The 22,662-nt window shown below is 35.0% G+C and overlaps 1 long non-coding RNA gene across 1 annotated transcript in view; it reads right to left on the bottom strand.

The window, feature by feature from the left end:
• The window catches only part of LOC116282438 (uncharacterized), a 414,543-nt gene that overhangs the window by 235,921 nt on the left and 155,960 nt on the right, over positions 1 to 22,662 (bottom strand). The gene's annotated exons all lie outside the window — the stretch shown is intronic.

Genomic DNA, 22,662 nt, shown 5'->3' with positions numbered 1-22,662 from the left:
TAAGGCCTCCTATTTCCCCTAATTAGATCATTTGGTCAATAAGGATATTCCAAAAATAGAATGAGGAAACAGCATATCTTATTTTGACCTGCTTTGGAAGGGTATGCATACAGTTAAAAATACAAATTATTAGTAAGATACTGAGAACATAAAGAAGGAGAAACAATTTAAGACCATGGAAACATAAATGAAAAATTGGACTCGAAGAAAATTTAGAACTCATTCAATCGCACCTCTACATTTTACAGCTCTCAGTCTTCCATTCTAATATTTTTTTCTACACTTGTGCAAAAATTAATGATTATATACCTTAAATAAATAGCCTTTACTGGTTTAAGTCAAAACTAGTAACAAATTCCATGTCATGTTTTCCAAAAATATTAAGGCTATACTATCACAGTTATGACTGGTTTTTTTAGTTCTAAAAGGAGAAAAGAACTAGTTCATAAAAGAAGAGTTGAGAGAAGATCTTATCAAGTAATGACTGGCATACTTTCTAGTTTACATTTCCTGAAAATGAGATTACAAATTCTTATTAAGGATCAAGCTTACTCAAAATAACACTATGTGACAACTGCAGAAGTTGGAGATACTGGGAGGATGTCAACCATGAGGACCCTTTAGAAGAATCAGACTTTCCAGGACAATGCTCTTTACTCAGAAAACCCTGCCCTGCTTTGTAGAACACGAGCAACTTAGTACCCCTTGTCATTCGTATTGTGAGAGCTCCTTAAATCCAGGAGGTAAGGCTAGCAGTCACTGGGATCAAGTAGAGAAACATCTGCTGTTTGTGGCCCTGGGTGAAATTGTCTAATCCTGGTCCTTCATAATCTGAGAAGGCTATAGTTACATGATTTGATTTAGTCATTAGCACAACTAGAATGTGCCATTTAGGAGGAAGAGTATCAAAAGCAAATGGAATAAACTGACACTAATGTAGCATAATCTGGAAAGTATTCTAAGAACTGCTTCTCTTATTTCAGCCTGGCAATTAGCCTGAAATTCCACATTAGAGCTTTATTCTTTTAAATTTCTAGGAATACCAATTAAAATGTATAGGCCTCCCAAAATGATAACATCAGGCTGCATTCATGGTCATATACTTCTTAAGGAAACTAGTATCACAAGATATTTACAACCATGAGAGCAGGCTGAGAAGCAATAATATAGAGGAATTTTTGAAAGGCAAACACACCCCAAAGTTAATTTCTGAGACATAGGATTTATTTCTAAAGAACAGTGCCAGGAAATCCTCAATGAGACATGTGAAATATCTAGCACATGGGAGGGAGGTGACTCCAGGAAGAAGATTCCTGAAAAGGGAGAGAAAACAGTGACCATAACCCACCTTTGCCATTTGTATCATTTTGCTTTTATAGATAAGGTAATTCAGAAGAAAGCACGAGAGATCTATGTGGTCCTTGTCCTTTCAGCAGTCATACAGTCAGATAAGTGGACTCTGAAAACACTAAAATACAAGCATATGGAGGAAATCATTTTTGCCATAACAATAAAGTATTACTACATTTATCCTGTAAACATAATGTGATTCAAAAATCACATTATGTCTTCCTTAGGGGATATTTCAACTACCTTTTGAAACATTTAAGATTTAAAAGAAGTCAACAATGTCTGCATTCAGGGCCCAGGAAGACATATACATACCAAATTTTTTTTAAAAAGCTATTTGCTTTACAGAAATTATATTATTGAGTTTCATTTTTAAGGGGGAATTATAAAAATACATTTTTAAAAATGTAAAGTCATGACTCACATACAAATATAAGCATTTGCCAATGATTTTATTTAGACCATAATCAATAAGGAAACAATAAAATATAAAACCCTCTGTCATAGAAGTCAAAGAATAGTGGATTTACTAATGGATACACAACTGGTCTTTTCTGCAGCATTTGAGGCAAAGATTAAACGGCATCTCCCCTGGACAAAATTCAGTTATGTTTCAATGGATGAGAATTATTTGCATTACTATCAAAATATACAGAATTGTTAATTACTTCAGTGAAAGACTATGAAAGGCAGACCCCTCAAGAATCAGAAAATCCAGGATACACTAGACAAGACATTGAAAAGACTCACAGTTACCTGTTTGCCCATTTCCACATCTTTCACAATTTTTCCTGAGATAAATAAGACAACATGTCTCATCAGGTTTGGCCATAGTAAGAGAGGCTTTGGGAAAATGGCATATTCACTTTTAATGGGCTGCATTAGTCTAATTATCTGTAGCTTCTTTTCATTTCCCCAGTGCCACTTTGCTTAGCAGAGATCACAGGACTTAAATTCTAGAAGCTTCATATCTGAGACAGGATATGAAAACTTATTTTAAGGGAAACAACTTTAGTAAGATTAAAAGACAATAAGGGAAGTACATTCCATTATCAAGTTTGAATTACTGGTCACTTTTCACACGTATCATTTATTAGAGAAACATGAACTTACACTTATCTCTGAGTTACATAAAAAGAGGACCCCTCTTAAAATAGCATGTTATCCCTTTACTTCTTATGTGAAAATTTAGTCTGGGTTTAACAGCCGCAAGGTTGTCCAAATGTGAACTCAGAAATGCACAGGAAAACAAAACAGAAGCAAATTAAATACTATTTTCAAGTGACACTCACCCATTATTCAATAGCCTCTTATTTAAAAGAAATTTTTTGTTACTTGAACCATTGACAAAATAATCCAAATATGATTATTCATTCTTTGATTAAATAAAGAGCTCTCTTACTCTTACTTCACTTATTCAAAGACATTGAAGTCCATTCCCCCATGAGCCAAATATTCTCTTCAGAATTAGGGTACATAGAATGGCCTAAGCATTTATTTCCCTTCTATTTCTCATGCTAGTCATGGATAGACTTAACTGGAAAGAAGGGATTCCTAGATTTGAATTTATGAAACCAAGTAGAGCTTTCCTTCCTTAAGAAAAGCATTTGTCCGATGCATTCAGCCTACTCAGCTGGCTTATCAAGCTCATCTCTCTATCATCTAGGAGGAGACAAACACTTCAACAGAAAGGATATCTGAGTAATGTGGGAGAGTCTTTGTGGCCAAAATCCTAGCCCCTCAACAGGGTTTTTGCCTTGTTTTCTCAGTTCTAAAGTTACTGTCATGTGTTTTTCCTTTCATCCTCTAGGTTTTTGATTTTTAAAGTTTTTAGAACAAATTCTTAATTCCTCAATTACATGGTTTAGCCCCTGCCTACCTCTCCCGTCCCATTTCATACCACTCTCCCCTTGACTCAAGATACTACAGCCATGGTAACCTTCTTTTGTCTTCAGTCATGCCAAGGCAAGCTAATTCCTCCTCACGCCTTTGCACACACTTTCCTTCTTGGCACTTACTTCATGTGGCAATTTTCTTGTTTCTACATCCTTTCATGTACAGCATTTAGTACCATTATGGATTCTTTTAAGAAACTTATTACTGTGGTATTTGTCCAATAGTAATTTGTTACTTTTCTATTATTATTATTATGCATTCTATGTTCTGAAAAAGCATTTCCTTCACCTATGTATTTATATTAATATGGACTCATAGATTATTATTTTATTCTACAGTTTATAAAGCATCATCAATAGCATTTATTCTGTGCTTAAATTGTTTCACACCGAGAGACCCTTCAAGTTGTCTCCTATGCTCTTCTGAGTTGCTCTCATCATTTTTCGAACTTTTATTTTATTTATTTATTTTTAGTGCAAAATAGCCCAGGTTCATCTTATACGTTCTATACCCTAGTCCTGAAACAAGCCATTTCTCCAGGCAACCTTGGGTACTTATGGGAGGAAGGGAATATAATTTACTGGAGAATGGAATGTAGAATGTAAGTTACAGACTCTAGATGTACTTATCGGTACTGAGGTTTCACTACTTCCAGGTCCTTTCAGAGCTAGGAAACAAATTTATATATATTTATATTTATGTATGTATGTTTCTTGCACCAGTAACTGCAATTCTAAGCCTGTGCCACAGGATTTATTCTAACCTTTCCCTTTTCCTTATAATTATCATTTCTTTTTTTCTCACTTTACAGGTGAAAAGAACATGGTGTTGTGGGAGTATTCAATGTCACACAGCTCACAGTGATAAAGTCAAGGTTCAAAACCAAGTTTTTTACTTCAAAGCCCAAGCTCTTAACCACTAGGCTGTACTGTAACTCTTAAGAATACAAGCAAAAACACCTCCCCTGGGAAATCTGTCTCTAACTCATTTTGTGGAATTCAATAAATGGCTTTAGGATCTCAACTCCTAATTAGAAAAGCTGCCCAGCAGAAAACAGACAGTTCTTGTTCCAGGTCTGATTTTATAACTACAGAGAAGGAAGTTTGTTCACCTCTAACAATCCACATTGGTTTGTTCTTTAAAGTGTACATAAATGTAATAGAGCCACACTCCAATTGCAGTAAAAACACACGACGTAGAAGATACACTGTTTTTCTTGACTTCAAACAACGAGAGTTTGCACAGAATGAAACTATCCACTTGAAAAACTAATCTGTAGTCCTGTACTTGAGCTCTTCATGATCCAGCTTCTCTTTTCTTTCAGTATTTCAGAAAACCATCTCCAGCCAAGTAAGAATAATAAAAAGCCATCAACAATATCCATTCTCATCTGAGTCCCTTGATCTTTAAGTTCATAAACTGTACAACTTAACATTTTTTTTCTCATCCCAGTATTTATTCCTGGAATCATTTGAAGGTTTATAAATTATAAAATAATAATCCTTTAAATATTTTACAATGCTTTTAGAATGTGGCTTAACAGCTGCTCAAGGAATGTTCTGCCAATTGGAGATGAAAATTTTGATAGAGAAAAGCATTTAAAATCATACTTATTTACTCCAAATGTATGTGCATGTATAAAGTTTAACACATGTCTTAATTCTAGCTCACATATGGCACAATTAATATCTTCTGTAATTGAGGCAGCAATCCCAAATTAGTTCCAGATAAAAGCAACTTACTTGAGCATCGGTAATTTCCCAAGTTACTCCTTTTACCTGTAGTATGATTCACCCTGACATGATTCATTTATTTGAGAAAAATCATTTTCTTACTTCTAAAAACTGGTAGGTATTTATACTGATTATTCACTATTCAATATGCCAAAGATACAGTTTAAGTAACAATTTAAAGTTATCAAAATAGATACCAGAAATCTTAAAGACTCTTATGAAGAGATAGTTTCATAACACTTGTCAAAATTAACATCTTAAAATTGCCTCATGAAGAAACAGCAACTTAGAATCTTTCCACTTTGAAGGAAAAAGTTGTAATTAATTAACAGTAAGAGTTAGTTTTTGTCAAAAAATGTTAAAACTGACAAGAGAAAGCACAAATATCTGGTCTCCCTGGACTAAATCCTCCCCTCCCCAAATCCTGAGTATTTACCCACAAGTCCAGCGTCAGCTTTGAAACCAGACATGCTGCTAATGAGGGAAGCACTGGGAAAACGGAGGGAGGGATGTTTGAAGGAAGTGACATTTCATTCAAATGCAAGTTATAACTCATGATGGGGAGTGTGGAAAGGAAGAATTTAAGAAAAAGAGTGTCTGATTTCCAGCCTTCCAAAGAGTTAGGAAACCACTTTCATGAACATGCTTTGAATATTAATATTTATATTATAATTCCATCTTTGGTAGTCATCAGGAGAACAATGACAGTAAAAAAAAATGTGAACATAATAAATTTGGAACACTGACCTTATTCATGTTACAAGAACTCAAATAAAAGGTAAATAATACATTTATGCTGATAGTGTTCAATATTTTGACCATAGTGGTCCCTTGAAAAAATACACATGTACAGTTAAAGATACAATTCTTAAGGAGAAACACTCCCTAAACAAAAGGAATATAGATACATTTTTATATGCTGTTTTTATATGGCATTAAAAATCATTTAATATATTTTCTTTTTGTAAATATAATTGTAATATAATTCACAATTATAAGAATTTTAGTTGATAAACATAAAGTAGAAATGTTAGTTTACAATGAATGTAAAAATTATCTATTTGCTTTTGAAAGTCACCAAATAAATTTTAATACATTTTCAAAGAAAGTATCTTACCAATAAATATTATTACTGGGAGATTTATGAGAAAAGTAGTATATCTTGCCATGAATCATTCTTTTTTTAGGCCCCTTTTAAAATATATCCCACTGTAATATCAATTATGGCTATTCCTTTAAAACTTGTAACATTGACAAGAGATACTCATTTTAGTGAAGTCAAATGTCAACATACTCTGATTAATTTTTAAGAAATCTTAAATTTTTTCTCTCAATAAGTTAAAGGGAATTCAGATTTTTTTCCCATCTGAGCACAGGATAATCACGCTTTATCCTGGGTTTCAGAAACCATTTAAAAGGTATTTTTCCCCAGAAAAGAAAATACATAAATATAAGTGCTTATTATTTAGTGTGAAGTACCATGGGCTCCTAAAATATACTTAATGCAAAGCTGAAAAAAAATCCCAGTTAAGGAACAAAAATTGGTTTTATGAACAACATTCTCTAAAAATGCCTATTTTTTAGTAAGAGACTTCTTACCAATCTCTGTGCTATCAAGTGTCATTGCCTTGATCTCAGGGATGTTTCAAAGAAATATTCATCAAAAAAAAGAACAAAAGTAGAGATAGAATAGATGATCTGAAACAAAGCTAACAAAAGGAGGAAAATTGAAATCCTAAGTCAGAGCAACAGTCATCAAAGAGTTGGAAATTGACAATTGAGATATAAAACACTGGAAAAGCAAACTAGGTTCATAACCTAATTTTCTGACATGGTACAAAGGGTAATGTTCAGAAAAGAAGAAGGCAGTATTTTAATCAATCATTTGAAGATGAGCTTATAAATGAGAACAGCAAGATCAAAAGGAACCCAAAAAGGGGTAAATAATATTTACACAAAACTGGTTTTCAAGATGCACTCAAAACTCTCTTAATTTCCCCAATTTTGAAAGGATTAAGTACACATTTTTCCTGGTACTGCATTTTTAGGCATACATTTTCCCAGTACCAAACACCTTAGCACACAGTAGGTGCTATTTGATTAAATAATGAATTTAGATGATTAATTATATTTTACACATATTCAAACAGCAACTGCCTGAGATAGGTTCCTGACTCGACTCTGCTGATGCTGCAAGAATCTAAATAAATGTGATCATGACATGTAAATACTAGCTTCAAAAAGGTTTGCTATGCAAACTCAAAGAAGCACCACTTCACAATGTCTACAAACTATTTAAACAATGTCTGAATCATCTTCATATCACAGTATTTTTACAGATTTTTTTTCTTTCCCTCTGTATTTTTTAGAATATAAGTAAGTAACAGGAGGCTGAAAATACAATGGTTTTTTTCTTTATATTAGGAGATTTTGCTGCTCAAAAGATAACAAATCAAATAGCAGTTTTCCAGGGAGTCAGTAATACTTTCTATACAAGTTTTGCTATTGACTTTCTGTAGTCCCAGACGACTTAACCTCTACTTGCCCATCATTTCCTTATCAGCAAAATGAAGATAAACAACGTTGCCTAATTTGAGATTATTTTGATAGACATGATGGCCAAGTAGTTTTTAAATATGAAGGCTGAATGTAATAGTTTCATCCTAATTTGAATTATGTTTAGTTTGTCATAAGAAAAGATAAGCATGAATTCCAAAGGACATTTCATGATTTGTATTGGACATTATGGGAAAATACAGACATTCATGAAAAGTAGCCCTGTTTTTTCACAGGATGATAATAGCGTGGTGGGGGAGTACCAGTTCTATGTATGTATGGATAAGGCTCCTGGAAAGATTTCAGTAATAAGCAAACAATTCTTTTTTGTAAATTGATAATGTCTATAAAATGAAGGTACCACAGAATTAAACTTTATATCTCTGGCAAAATCAAATGTTCCCAGGCCTGATTCTTGCTCACGGACTTGTCTTACTATGTGAATGAATACGAGAAAGGAAATAAAACTTAATCTTGTTACTAACAACTAGATACATTAGGGCTAATAGCTTAGTTCTCAAGTTGTTGACCTCTAACTCATACGACGATAAAGGCACCACTAAGCCCTTCAAGAAGACCAAATAGGTGTATCAGAGGGTAAAGGAAGAAAAGATGCAGAAGGCCTGGTGTATGAAAAATGTAAAAGCACTGATGACAAGGATCAAATCTGTTTATATTCCAACATGTCATTCAGATTACCTTTTGGCCCAGCCCAAAGCGACGTCTAAGAGTCCTAGGGAGAATGGGGTGAGAGGAAGGGCTCTGTCAATGAGCTGTGTCTTCAAAGTGTCTTCAAATGGGAGAAGAAAAGTACGTGGAAATACAGGTTAGGAAAAGAAAGACAGCATGGTGAAATGGCTAAGCCAATTTCATAAACTGAAAATCCTCACAGCTGTTTGAATTTGGGGCCAACACGGCAGTGAAACAGACAACAGGAACAAACTCTCCAGTGGAAGCGAACACAGTGACCAGAGAATGAATGCGTTATGTCTTAGGTATCAGAGGAAAAGATAAAAAATATGAAGTGGAAAAAAACTGATAGTCACAGTTGACTGCAAGCATACATATTCTTGCCTGAATATTAGCCTTACCCCCCTAAACTAGTAAGGAAACACTCGAGCCTAATATTTCCAGCTAATTTTGCTTGTAACAGCTGAACCAGAGTGATACAATTTTACTATTATTATTGTGGCCCTATTATATGAAACAGTCAAGGGACAAGGAAAAAAAGACATTGAATCTGTGGAACTATGATGACAAGGAAAGGGGACAGAAACTTAAGGACAAACTCTTATTTTGAGATTTTGCCCAGGGTCATTTATTTACTTACCAGATGGTATATAAAAACTCACTATGGTGCTGAGGCTTCATGACTTTAAAATGTAGGTTTTATAATAATGACCAAATAAATCTTAGTAGGGATCTTTTTTTAGAAAAGCATTTGCCTTGTGTACTGAATCTGAAAATAAAATGAACTTACCCAGCTGTAAGTTCTTCTCACAAGTCTATTTAGTTATATCTTCTAGTTCTCGAAACTAATTATCATGAAACTCAACTATTATCATGCCTGATGAGTTAACATGCTTTACGATTAATTTTTCTACTTAGGCAATAGCCTCATCTTTTGAGAAAGAAAAATTTAGTGTAAGCGACAGCCTTTTCTCGTGTGGCCCTTTTTAATATCTGTGCCTGGATGACTCTCGCACTTCTTATCATTTCCACTACAGAAGTCAAATATCTGCGGAAATCTGATTTCTTTTATGAATTTAACAGGGACAGAGTTTGGAAAATAAATCCGTTTGACAAATCTGTCTTTATTGGATTTTATGACCATATCCATAACTCTTCAAGAGACACTTCAGGAGATAGAAATAAGCAGAGCATAAATATACCATTAAAATTAAAAATGCTGGGTACTGAGTTATAGATATAAAACATCTAAGGGATACAAGTTGTGGAGAAGAGTAATGGAAACGAAAAAGATGAGAAAAGTCCTTGGAGTCCACTAATAACAGTAAAACAATTCAGCAAAAGGACAACAGAGTACAGATATACATATTTAGGAAGAAATACTCTTTCAAGATGCCAAGTTTAAATTAAATGAAATTAGCAAAAAGCTTCTTATATTCTCAGACTCAAGACCAATGAAGAAGGATATTCAAAGAACTGGTAGGACTATATGTAGTCAGCATAGCTAAGTGTATAAGCCACATCAAAAACAATGGAACTGAATGTTTCTACTCCTTGCAAAGGAGCCAAGGTCCCAGACTTAGGAAAAACTCAATGCCATTCTCATCCTGACAATCAAAAGTGGAATACTGTTTTCCAAGTAGAAAGAAAACATGTGGTTTTAGTCTTAGATTTGCCTTATTACTGAAGTAAAAACAATAAAAGAAAACTGTCCTTTCATGCTGATATAATGAGTTGGTTGCTGAATTTCTGAAGACCTTCATGAAGGTTTTCATATGAGCAGAATTCCCTTGCTTTCTGAAAGTTCTCTCGAAGCCCTTCACTTTGAAGTATGTTTTGCATAACCATGCCAGATTTTCTTACGCTCATATGAGACTGTGCTGTCTACTTAGGCTTTACTAAGTCAGGCAAGATGAAGAATTCCTACCTGGGATTTTTTAAACTCCTTTACCTTATTGAATTTTTCTCTTTGTTAGTTTTAGTTTATATTGTTTGTGCCTAACTATGTTTTTTTACTTTCTGATGGACACAACAGACAAACGTGAAGTATTAAATGATTATTTGTTATACAACAAACTCACTTTCTCTTAAGTCACATTCAACAATAAATTATTCAATAACTTAAGAGCATAGCTGTCTCTTAATCATATCAGCAATATCAACAGCTTAAGAACTAATTTTTGGTGGTATTTAAATATTCTTATATATCCACTTACAAACTGTCATAGGAAATACATACATCTATAAACATAGCAGGAAGGAAATTAGCCTACATTAGCAAACAATGAGTGTTAATTTGTGTGCTAGTAACTTACTTGTGGAAAAAAATTAAAATTAAAAAGGCTATTCTATGCCTCCTTCATCTTGGAATGCTCACTTTTCATAAAAGCTAGTGCACCCTTCCAGAAGTAGGATGCCCATTTACAGCTGTCCTCACAGTCCAAACTCTAATCAACTTTGTCTGTATTGCTCTCTTGCTGGAAGCAGCTGCTGCTTTCTGACAGTCTCAGTACTGCTGGATAACAGCACTGTCATTTCTCCAACAGGGCTGTCTTTTGCAACCAGAAGAAAAACAATCTCTTTTCATGGAAAAGATCCTGTTTTTCAGTAAGCTTTGAAAGCATCTTTGCTAGAATTTGCATGGTTACTCTTACAGAATCCTTTGTTAATCCCAAGCATAAGTCACTTTAAGTTATCTTCAAGATTTCCATAATGCTGGCTCCTTACACATGTGGTTCTGTATTCTTTTAATCAAACACGAAATTTCTTTTTTCGTGCAAATGTAGCCTTCTCTAATTGTAAATTGGAGACTGTACACAGGAGTGTAAAAGTCCCCCTGTTCTTTTGAGTTTCTTCCTCTAGCATGACTTTGTTCTTCTTGCCGGGAAATTGATTCTTATTTGAGCAAAAAGAATACTTCCATGACAGGCAATAGGCAACCTTTCAGATTTAGTTCCTAAAGTTGCAGAGAGCAAGCCAGTTCACTGAAAGCTAATTTTCCAGACCCAATTCACCCAATACCTACTTTATCAAATGCCCCATTTCCAGAATAACTCCCCTCTTGATCATTTTCCCCAAATGAGGGATCCCCTTTGTCTTCCCCAGCTCTCACCAAGTTGGAATGAGGTATATGATAGAAAAACAATTGCAACAAACCTTAAAAGGCTATTAGCAAGATAAAATGAGAACCAGATAACTAAACTATATAGAGATCTTCAAAAGAACCAAACAACATGAATTTCTATAGATTTTGTAAGTGTTTAAAGAAAGAAGCAAATAAATCTGGCTAATACGTCATTCAGAAATTACTCAATTGATAAACTAGATTTTGGTGAATTAGATTTAGGCAAACAAGATTTATATTTGAAGTTCCAAGGTACTGGGGTTGGAAGAGCTAAGGATTTAGGGGTTATCACTGTGTATCAACAAAGTCATAGCCAATATATCAGAAGCCAAAATGGAGACAAGTTTATGGGGTTTTTTATCCAGAATACGTTTATACACTATTTCTGGTGTCAAAAGCAGAGCCTCTCCTTTCCCCTAGGTACAGAAGGAAGGAGGTATAAGGTACGAACAGGGTACTTGCCTCTCCTCTGTACTTTGGGGAGCAAACAAACCCTTTTCCCTGCAGCGAGAAGACTGAGTTGAATTAGAATATTAATCAAATATTTATTGCTCACCCAGCTTTCCTAGTGCATGATCTATACAGCTGGCTTAGCCCTTGGGACAAGATTCCTTTAAGTTCAAGCAAAGCCAGGTGGAAGCCCCCTCACAGCCAATAACTGAGTTCCTATAGCCTGCTCTCTGTGGTTGATCTTAACAATTTCTCATGCTCAAGTTTTTTTCCCTTCCTGGCTCTCTCCTGACTTTCCTTTCACTTCTCTGGTATCTAAATCCTAGTTCATTACACCTCCAATTGGTATGTGTGGACTACAGATCTCACCAACCAGTGGACTTCTATTGCCTTCAGCACTACTCTATAGTGAATCCCTATGCTTTATTCATCCATTCATTTTTGGCACTTTGGAGGACATGGTTATTGTCTGTAAGTAGTTATGACCAGAAGCAATAAACTTTTAAGACCAATAAATAGGTCTCTGGTATAAGAGCTCAGCTGCTTACAGAATTTAATTTGATTGGTTCCAGCATTTAGCTCGGGGAGGACAGCCATAATCCTCCTACTCCTCAGACAAATATGTCTTAGTACCAAGTCCACAAAATTAATGTGATAATACTTCCTAGAGAGGTCATGGCCAGGGTATCTTTAGCCCAACCAAAACTAAATGATTAAAGTGAGCCCTATGCAAAATAATGGTATGAGCAACCAAGAGTTACCATGTAGAATTAGGTTAAAGTAAGAGCAGATGCAAAAACTATCAAAGATCTTTTTGGTATGCGTGTAGTTTGTCATCTTACTTAGCAATTAATGTGGGTTAAATCTCCTGCTCTCTGAACCAAACCACACTTTCCTCTCCCCACACACTTATTTCCCTGAATAACCTGGAAGAAGTAACAAAAAAGTCAAAAATAGTAATAGGAGTTTAATGCATATTAGCTAATAATCCTCATTACAGCTCTATGAGATAGGTATTATAGTCTTATTTGTAGGTAAGGAAACTACAGCACAGGAAGATTAGGTAACTTTCCCTGGGTCACACAGCAAGTAAAAGTCAAAAGCCCATGTTGGAAATTAGGTATATTTGTATGCAAAGCCTGTGGTCTAACCTTGGTTTTTATCATCTCTCAAGACCATGATTCCAGGTCTTCACCGTCTTCCTTAACACTAAAAATAAATATATTTAAGACAGTTTTCCAAAAATCTTTTTCTGTCAGAAATAGCCTGTCTGCTTGTGTTACAGGCATGCCCCTGCAGCTAACACACAATATCCCACTACTATAGACCAACACAAGCCTGCTACCAAGAGACACATCCTCTACTTGAAACTGAATTGCATCCGAACAACGAGTTTTCTTAGAGATCCTATGTAATCACCCAAAGCTCTGATGGTTATGGGTTGGCTCTTTTGACACTAAGAAAATGTCCCTCAATTCCTTTGTTGCTGCAGAGTAGTAAAAGGTACTTAGTGGACTCAATGTGGAGCACAATGGCCCAGAGAAAAATCAGATTTTGACTTTCACCTACATCAGGAGCCAGCGATTTCAGAGACAAGAGAATGTTAAAAACATTATTTTCTGATCACTTTCTGAAGCTCTCATAAAACGGGCTTCCACTTAGAGCTTTCGGTTCCAGCTGATTAAGTGTTTCATACCTTAGAGAGGGACATATTCCTCCCAAAAAGATAATCTGAAAATGTAAGGAGAGTCAGTAAGCACTGAGTTTTCACACAATTTCAGAACTTAAGGTCTCTGTTTCAGGTTGTTTATGAGTGAAGTTTGGTCTTTGTCTGACCTATGCAACTGAAGCAGAAAATGGCATATACCTTGCATTGTGACTTTTCTTTTAAAAACTTATTTAAAGTGTCAGAACACTATACAAACATATCTGTCGGAGCCAGCCGACAACGAGCAGGTCCAGAAACCTGTGCTGCAGGACTGAGAAAAGAAAGACGACACTAAAAGGTGGGGTTGAGAGGGTCGCACTCTAAGTCTGCAAGACGCAAGACCAAGAATGGACGACGAGTTTATTTTCAGCAGTTAATTTATACAATTTCAACCAGCTAGAGTGTGCATTCCTTCACGTAGGCAACGGCATTGTCTTCTAAACTTAAGACCACCTGATAGCGTGTAGTAAAATCATTAACTTGTGTATTGTTTCCATAAACCGCCATAGGCTTAGATCAGTAACTTGTATGCTGATTGTATCCTCTTGCCCAAAGGCCATTAGTGTCTCATTAGCATAGGACGTTCCTGAGGTTTTAAGATTCCTTGACGCAAACATCTCAAAGGGGTGGCGGGACAGAGGTTGTCTTTGATAGATCAACTTCAAAGCACTCAAGATTTATTATCCTGTTTTGTGCCGGCCGTCCTCAGGTCATGAGTGGCTCCCCACACATATCTACTCTTACTTCACCTATCTTGGACCCAGCTTTCTCCTTAGGTCATGGGGTTGAGTTCAAGCATTGACTATACCTAATAAACTACACAAATATAAACTGCATAAAATACCAGTATTACCCATAACCACCAGTCCTGTCAAGAATGTCACATCAGCAGAAATAATTCATTAAAATAGCCACAGTAATCTTGCAAAATCCCTAAACACCAGGAGAGGGAATAGGAAAGGTCCAAATAGATGGACACATCGACAGACAGGTATAGAATATAAGTATTGGAGTAAGCATAAATGCAGGAAGAAAGAAAGAAAAAGGAGTAAAGGAGAATGGGGAACTATCTGAATGAAAAGAAAATGAGTTCTTTAAATAGTAGCTATATGATAAAACAAGTCCCTTCTGTAAATTCATCTTCCCCACAGTCTCCCTCCCTTATCCTATAAACATGCTTTCTTCATCGTAAATGCATAAAACAAACAAAATAAGTGCATCCCTCAACTGTGAGATTTCTTTAGCTAATGGCCCCTCTCTCCCTCCCATTTGTTAAACTTCTTAAAAAATATTGGTCTTCATTTATATTTCCAATTCCTCCCCCTTGCTCCTCCCCAAATGCTACCATCTGCTTTCTGTTCATTTCATTCTCCTGGCCAGGCACACATCTAGAAAATCTGTGACATCTTTGTTACCTAGTCCAGTTGGTCTTTCAGTTACTATCTTACTTCCTATCTGCAGAATTTCTTGCGATTCCATCCTTGACCTGTTTTTGCTTTGTTTTGTTTGTTTTGTTTCTCTCGTTACTTCAGTGGGCTCATTCACTCTTTAACTACCATTATATTTTTGAGGAATCCCCACCTGTACTTTCAGCCCAAACTTCCAAGGCCCAGCCCTTTACCTCCAGCTGTATATTGTCTATGTGTGCATAAACAGGAGACTTGGGACAGTTTTAAGTAAGCTGTTAAACCAAGGCTCTAGCTCAAGTAGGCTAATTTCAGAGTCCAAGTTCTTTAAGAAAACCAGGACAAATCCTACTAGAACTCATGGGTCTTGATAATTGATTTGACAAGAGATAATTTTAACAGTTTCACTTCCACAAGCCTTCTTCAGAAGATACTCTTTCCTATGAACTTTAACAAAAAATTTACAAAATGCATTAGTTTACTAATTCTCCTCTTCACTGGCAATCTCTTTAACATCTAGAAAGACTAGATATAAAACTAGGACTCATTCATCCATTAAATACACTATTTACACAAAGTAAAATAAAATCCACAGAACATATACGACGACAGTTAACAATGCCTCACTATAACCACACTGGCATAGAGTCCTTTGTCTTTCTTTTCCCTCCTTCCTAGAACCAGTGCACAAACACAAGGACCGCATAAAGAGGTGGTTTAGCCACTGCAATTCCAGAAGACAACATTTCATATTAATTTGAATAAAAAGATATTTACACAATGTGCTATGTTACTACCTCTACTTTTAACACATAGCAGGCACTTTAGAATATCTAGAAAGGCTATATATTTCTTTTAAAAGCACCTAACATTGTCAACTATATATATAGCAGTGAGGAATAAAATACACACCCAGGACAATAGTAATAATACGAAAATGTCTTCTAAATATGACCAGTACAGTATACTGTAGCTCCACTGTACACCACGGTGTAGCACAGCTCCTCACGTGGAGTCAAGGCTGCCTGGGATCGGGAGGTGCCCAGTGGACAAGGGCCGTGGTCTGCTTCTCACCATACCAGGTGCAGGACTAGTTCTTTTCAAGTCACCTAGTACTCTTAACAGATGGTCCAGCTATGGAGCTATGCCTAGTAATGCTGATGCTGCTCTTTTTGGTAAACTTGGGTACCAGGTAAAAAGAATTGGCTTTTATATGTATACCACACAGAAGAAGGAGAAGGGCTTAAGTGGTCTCAACCAACTGATTCATCAAAATTATTCATTTCAAGCAGGTATGAGTTTAATTTCCTATATTCCATCACTCCAGGTACATGAATTGAAAACTTGCTTAACCTTTCTTGCCTTGCATTTTCCCTGCAAAGTGACTATAGTAAGAAATAATGACAGTGCATGTAAAACTGAATAGCTCATTACCTGACTCATAGGAAACACTCAAAAATCATAATTATTACTCACTTTTTTTTTTTAAAGAAATTGGGCAGGGCAGAAGAGAGAGGAAAAGAAGCAAGGATGCTATGGGAGTCAAATTTAAGAGTATTGCTACTTCCATAATCAAATCCATTATAATTCACATTCTTCATTTGGAGATCAAAACACCCCAATTCTTCCCATAAATGGAAACCATGTATGTAGTACTGCGATGGTCTCATATTTACTTTTGATTTCCAACAACCATACATCTATATGAAAATATGCTTAGATTAAAATTTTATGCCTCCAGAAATTCACCATTTTGAATTGTGATAAAATTCACCAAGCCAATGAAATTTTATGAGACTTTCTGATGTATCCAATGATTTTTATGCATCCAAGTTATTAAACTCATTATGAAAGCCTTCATCCCCTTGTAATACTATTGGTGAAGTTCATATTTTTATCCTGCAGCCAAGTTCTTCCTGGTGAGACGCTGAAGTTGACTGAAGTCAATGCGAGCTGGATATAAGTAAACGATGGCAGCTTTTGCTGTCAGATAAAGAAACTTCTATTTTCTCTCCACCCGAGGAGCTTCTCTTTCATCTTAAGATAAAGGCACTGAATACTGATAAGGCATGGCTTCACCCAAACTCAGTGATGAATTTTTGGAAAACTCATTTGTATTTCAAACACACAGTCTGCATTTTCTGCCGGGTTATGTAATCTGCCAGAAATAAGTTTCCTTTCCATAGAAAAAAATGCATCAGGTCAATGAATTACTTCAGATCTCTATCATTTGCCTTATTGCCAAGTAACTTGTCTCTTTTTCCTTCCAACTCTATTTTCATGAAGTCTGCTTTTTGAAGTTTTTATCAAATAGTAAAAGATTCAAATCAAATACCACTGAAGAAAGCAGAGAATAAAATGGAGCCATTACCAACTCCTGACACATAAATTCAGGCTTAGGTCTTTGCCTTACATCTTCATCATCTTTTAGGATATAGAGAAAGGCACATATATTCAAGACTCCCAAGACTATGTCAAAGACAAAAATTACTTGGATGATGTTCTCATTTGAATTAAAAGGTTCAGAAATATTCTATATTACTACAGAACTATCACAATTGAACAAAACTGAACCATTCAAAATAGTCAAAATACAAGGGGTAATGGATAAGTTCATGTGAATTTGGTGCCCATAGGTAAAGAGAGTGGACTTGTTGCTTGTTTGGGAAGGGATAAAGGAGCAAAGAGACCAGGCGTAAATATTTAGTTGAATTTGTCACATCCACAAGCTTTTGCAAACACTCAAATTGTGATCAAAATATGAAAGGTATAGTTTGAATGAAGAGTACATTCTGTGAATGTCATCTTTGTGTGTTTCTATTTGCTCTCTTGTCCCTTTGCAATTGTCATGTGAACATATCTTCTGGAAGATGAGGAACTGTAGAATATAATTGTCCCCACTCACTTTAGTAAAGACTGTCTCAATCAACAGACCCCAATCAAAGACTACAAATTAATGAGTGAATCCAGCTGAGATCACCCTTACCTGATGATTCATAAGCTACAGTAAAATGACTGTTGTTTGCAGCTACTTAATTTTTCATTTGTTAAGGAGGAATAACCAACTGACATACTACTGGACACAATGTTGAGGATTGTATATATTTTATGCCAAATACTCACAACAGCTATATGAGATGTTATTTCTTTCCTATTTCACAATTCAGGAATTTTGGCTTAGAGGTAAGTAACTTTACAAAATACACAGTAAGTTAAAATACTGGAGTTGAAACATACTTCTGGGAAACATGGAATTGTTCTGAGATCAAAATGTTTACTGTAAACTAAATCTGTAGTCAACATTATTATATTAAGAAGCTCTTATTTTATGTAATTTTTAAATAAGATTCTTTATATTCCACAGAATTTTCAACATGTTTGAGAATGTCCATCAAAGGGCATATTTTGACTACATATCTTTTGTTAGGATGATTTCCAAGCTCTGTAATCACTGAACTACCAGGTTGGTCAAGTCTGGTTAGCCATGAGAACAAAAATCTTTATTCCTACACACACACAGTAAGTTTGCTGACAGTTCTTGCTACATTTACAGTGTTCTTACTTGAGGGACCCAGGTCACCATCATCACTGGCTCTGCACTGGAAAAACTGCATCATTTTCTGGCAATCCAAAAATAGACTCTGTCTTCAAAGTCTATTTCTCAAATCACTTCATAAAAATGTATTGATATATGCTGTATGAGATCCCACTGGAATACTAATCACACTTTAGGTGCTCAACACCTAATTCTTTTCATTTTGGGATCATTGAGGACAGGACTCTTGCTCTAAAAGGACACACACAGGGCATGGTTAGTACAGTTACATTCACTTCTAAGTATTTCCTGCTCCAAACGAAATTTAAAGAAGCAGATGCAAAAATGCCCTTGAACTTACTCTCTCTGCTTGTTTCTTTCTGTCCTAGTCTCTGTTCTTCTGCATCTTCTTACCTTACAGGTGTTCAAATATTTGATTTAATCCATATATATTTTGATATCAACTTAACTTTCCAAACAAGTATCATTTCCATTATTTGAAATCATGTAGCTTAATTTGCTCTGTATTTTCAGAATTAGAGTTTCTGTAACTTACTGTCAAAAACTGAAGAGGAAATTACCAGTAGCCAGGTTCCTAGATTTAATAGAAAAATGAAGTTGTCTTACTCTTATGAGCATCAGACTAAAAGACAGATCTTCTAAAGCAAAGTAATGGCTTTAATAAATCACTACCTATGACCCCTGCCATGGCCACTTTTTCCCAAAATGGTCACAGTTCATCGTATAGACTCTCCTGTGATTTTCAAAGTTGGATGTCTGAAACACAACATTTCACTACTTTTGATTTATTAGGAATTTACTTACATTTAATGATGACAAATTTTGAAAGCCTGATGTTTTAATTTTTACAAGGTATTAATTAACACATTTTTCACCATGCTTGTCTAGGATTCATGTAGTACATTAACTCATTAATGAATTATCCTATATGTAATAAGATAAATCATTGGACTGTCGAAGATATTGTACACACTTCAGCAATCTTCTATCCCTATTTTTAACTTAAAATTCCTAGATACTGCATATTTTGTGCACATTTCATCACTGATTGGGGATACTTATTTATTCATCCAACATCGTATATACGAGGATGTATGTACATACATATAAAACCTTTGTACACTACCACAATCAAGATAGAAACCATTTCTATCACTCAAATTTTCTTTGTGTTCTTTTTCAATCTGCCTCCACCCAAGGCATGTCCTCTCCAATCTCATCATAGATTAGTTATGCTTGTGCTTAAATTTCACGTAAATTGACTTACAATTAATGAACTCTTGCATTTGGCTTTGTTGTTCAACATATTTTTGAAGTTTATCGGTGTTCTTGTACATGCCAACAGCATGTTCCTTCTCATGGCTGAATTGTATTCTATGATATAAATATATCACAGTTTGCTTAGCCATTCTCATGTTGATAAAAATTTGTGTTACTTGCAGTTTGTAGTATTATAAATAGCCACTATGAATATTTTTGTTCATTTTTCTGTGTGTGGTGTATGCTTTTATTTTCCTTGGCTAAAAACTTAAGATTATGGTTGCTAAATCATATGTTTTATAAGAAAATGCCAAAAATGTCTCCATAGCTGGGTTTTTTTTTCATTTTTCCACACCCAACAGCAATGAATGAAAACTCCATTACCAAATTTGATTATTTTCAGTTCTTTTCATTTTATTTGGTGTACTGGATATTAAGTGGTATGTAGCTACAGTTTTAATTTGAATTTCTCTAAAGACTAATGATGTTGAGTACCTTTCCTGTGCTTTTTTCTGTGCTTACTGACCTTTCTTCTGTTGTGATGTATTTCTTCAAGTCTACTTATTTTCTAAAAATTAGGTTGTTTTGCTTCTTACTATGGAGTTGTAGTTTTTAATATATTCTAAGTATGAGTTTTTGTTAGATTTATGTACTAAAAATATATTCTTATAGTTTGTGGCATGCTTTTACATTTTTTATTGTGGCAAAAATACATACAACATGAAGTTTTTCATTTTAACCATTTATGTACATCTTTATACACTGTGTGCCAAACAATAGATTTATAATTATTTTTATGCATTTTTCTTTCAAATCATAGAAAACAAAAAGAACAATTACAAACCAAAAGACAATAATACTAGCTTTTCTGTATCTTCCTATGTTGTTACCTTTAATGGACATCTTCATTTCTTCATACATGTTTAATATGTCAACCTACTGCCTCTGGCCCCGTGCTCTCCTTTGAGAAATCACCTGCTAATCTTATTGAGGATCCTTTGAACGTAATAAATCACTTTGCTCTTGCTGCTTTCAAGATTCTTTGTTTTTGGCATTCAAAAGCTTAACTATTATGTTTCTTGATGTAGTTCTCTTTGAAGCTATCCTACTGAGAGGTCACTGAGATTTTTTTCAGTTTGTTGATTCCTGCCCGTCATCAGATTTGGGAAAATTTTGGCCATATTTCTTCAAATATTCTTCCTGCTCAATTCTTCTTCTCTTCTCCCTCTGGGACTCCCAAATGAGTGTGTTAGTCAATTTGATGGTATTCCACAAGTCCATTATACTCTGTTCACTTTTTTTCATTTTTTATTTTTTTCCTTCTCTGACTGGATAATCTCAATCGTCCTACATTTGGCTTGCTGATTCTGATTTTTGCCTCCTCAAATCTTCTGCTAAAACACTCCAGGGAATTTTTATTTGTTATTTTACTTTTCATTTCCAGAATTACTGTTCGGTTCATTTTTATAATTTTGATCTATTGATTATCATTTTGTCCACAGATCATTTTCTTGATTTCATTTAATTCTTTGTCCATGTTCTTTAGCTCTTTGAGCATATTTAAGACAATTGTTTTAAATTCAACAATAGTCAAAAATGTCCAGTTAAAATGGGCAAAGGACTGGGATAAACACTATACCAAAGATGATATACAAATAGCAAATTAGCACATGGACAGATGCTCAAAATCATTTATCATTAGGAAAATACAAATCAAAACCATAATGGCAAACAACTTCACAGCTACTAAGATGACCATAATTTTTTAAATGAAAAAAAAAAAAAAAAGCATTGGAAAGAATATGTTGTGCTATACACCAGAAACTGACACATTGTAACTGACTGTACCATCTGGCAGCTCCTCAAAAAGCTAAACATAGAATTACAATGTCATCCAGCAGTTCCACTCACAGGTATATACTCAAAGAATTGAAAACATGAACTCAAATACTTGTATGTCAGTGTTCACTGCGATATTATTCACAATAGCTGATAGGTGAAAACAATCCAAGCTTCCGTCAAGAGATGAACAACAAAAAATGAGGCATATACATACAATGAAATATTCAGCCACAAAAAGGACTGAATTTCTAACACATGCTACAATAAAGATAAACCTTGAAAATGTTATGCTAAGTCAAATAAGCCAAAACAAAACAACAAATATGTGTGATTCCACATACAGAAAATATCTAGAATAGGCAAGTTCACAGCTACCAAAAATAGACTATCAGCTGCCAAGGGCTAGAGTGAGGTGGGAGTGGGGAGTCAATGTTTAGTAAATACACAGTTTCTGTTTGGTGTGATGAAAAACTTTTGAAGGTGATGGTGATGGTTGCACAACAGTGTTAATGTAATTAATGCCACAGAACTGTACACTTTAAATGGTTAAGATAGCAAATTTGATATTATATATATTACACAACAGTTTTTAAAAGTTTTTTTTTTTAAGAAGAAAGTTTTAAAGTTTTGGTCCAGTAAATCCAGTGTCTAGGCTTACTCAGCAATAGTTTGTCAATTTATTTTGTTCCTTGAATGGGCTACACTTTCCTTTCTCTTTTTATGCCTTGTGACTTCTTTTTCTGAAAACTGGACATGTATTATAACGTAATTCTGAAAATCACATTCTCCCTCTTACCCACGGTTTTCTGTTCTATTGATTATTGAGGGCTAAAGTAACCCTATTTTTGCAGAGACTTTATCCCTTGCTCTGTATGGTCACCGAAGATTCTGTTCATTAGCTTGTGTTCAGCTAGTGAGCTATGTTTTCAAACAGTTCCTTGAATGACAAGAGCCAAAAAAGGGAGGAGGGGAGAGGAGGCAGGAGGCAGGAGCAAGGGAGGGAGGGAAGAAAGAGAGAAAAAGAAAATAATAGAGAAAACTCAACAAATCTTTGAAGACTGCCTCTATGCTTGGGCCCTTTCAACACTTAA

The sequence above is a fragment of the Vicugna pacos genome, chromosome 11 (genome assembly GCF_048564905.1).
Source record: "Vicugna pacos chromosome 11, VicPac4, whole genome shotgun sequence".
Lineage (NCBI taxonomy): Eukaryota > Metazoa > Chordata > Mammalia > Artiodactyla > Camelidae > Vicugna > Vicugna pacos.
The sequence above is the reverse complement of the archived record's forward strand: the minus strand, read 5'-3'. Positions and strand labels throughout refer to the sequence as shown.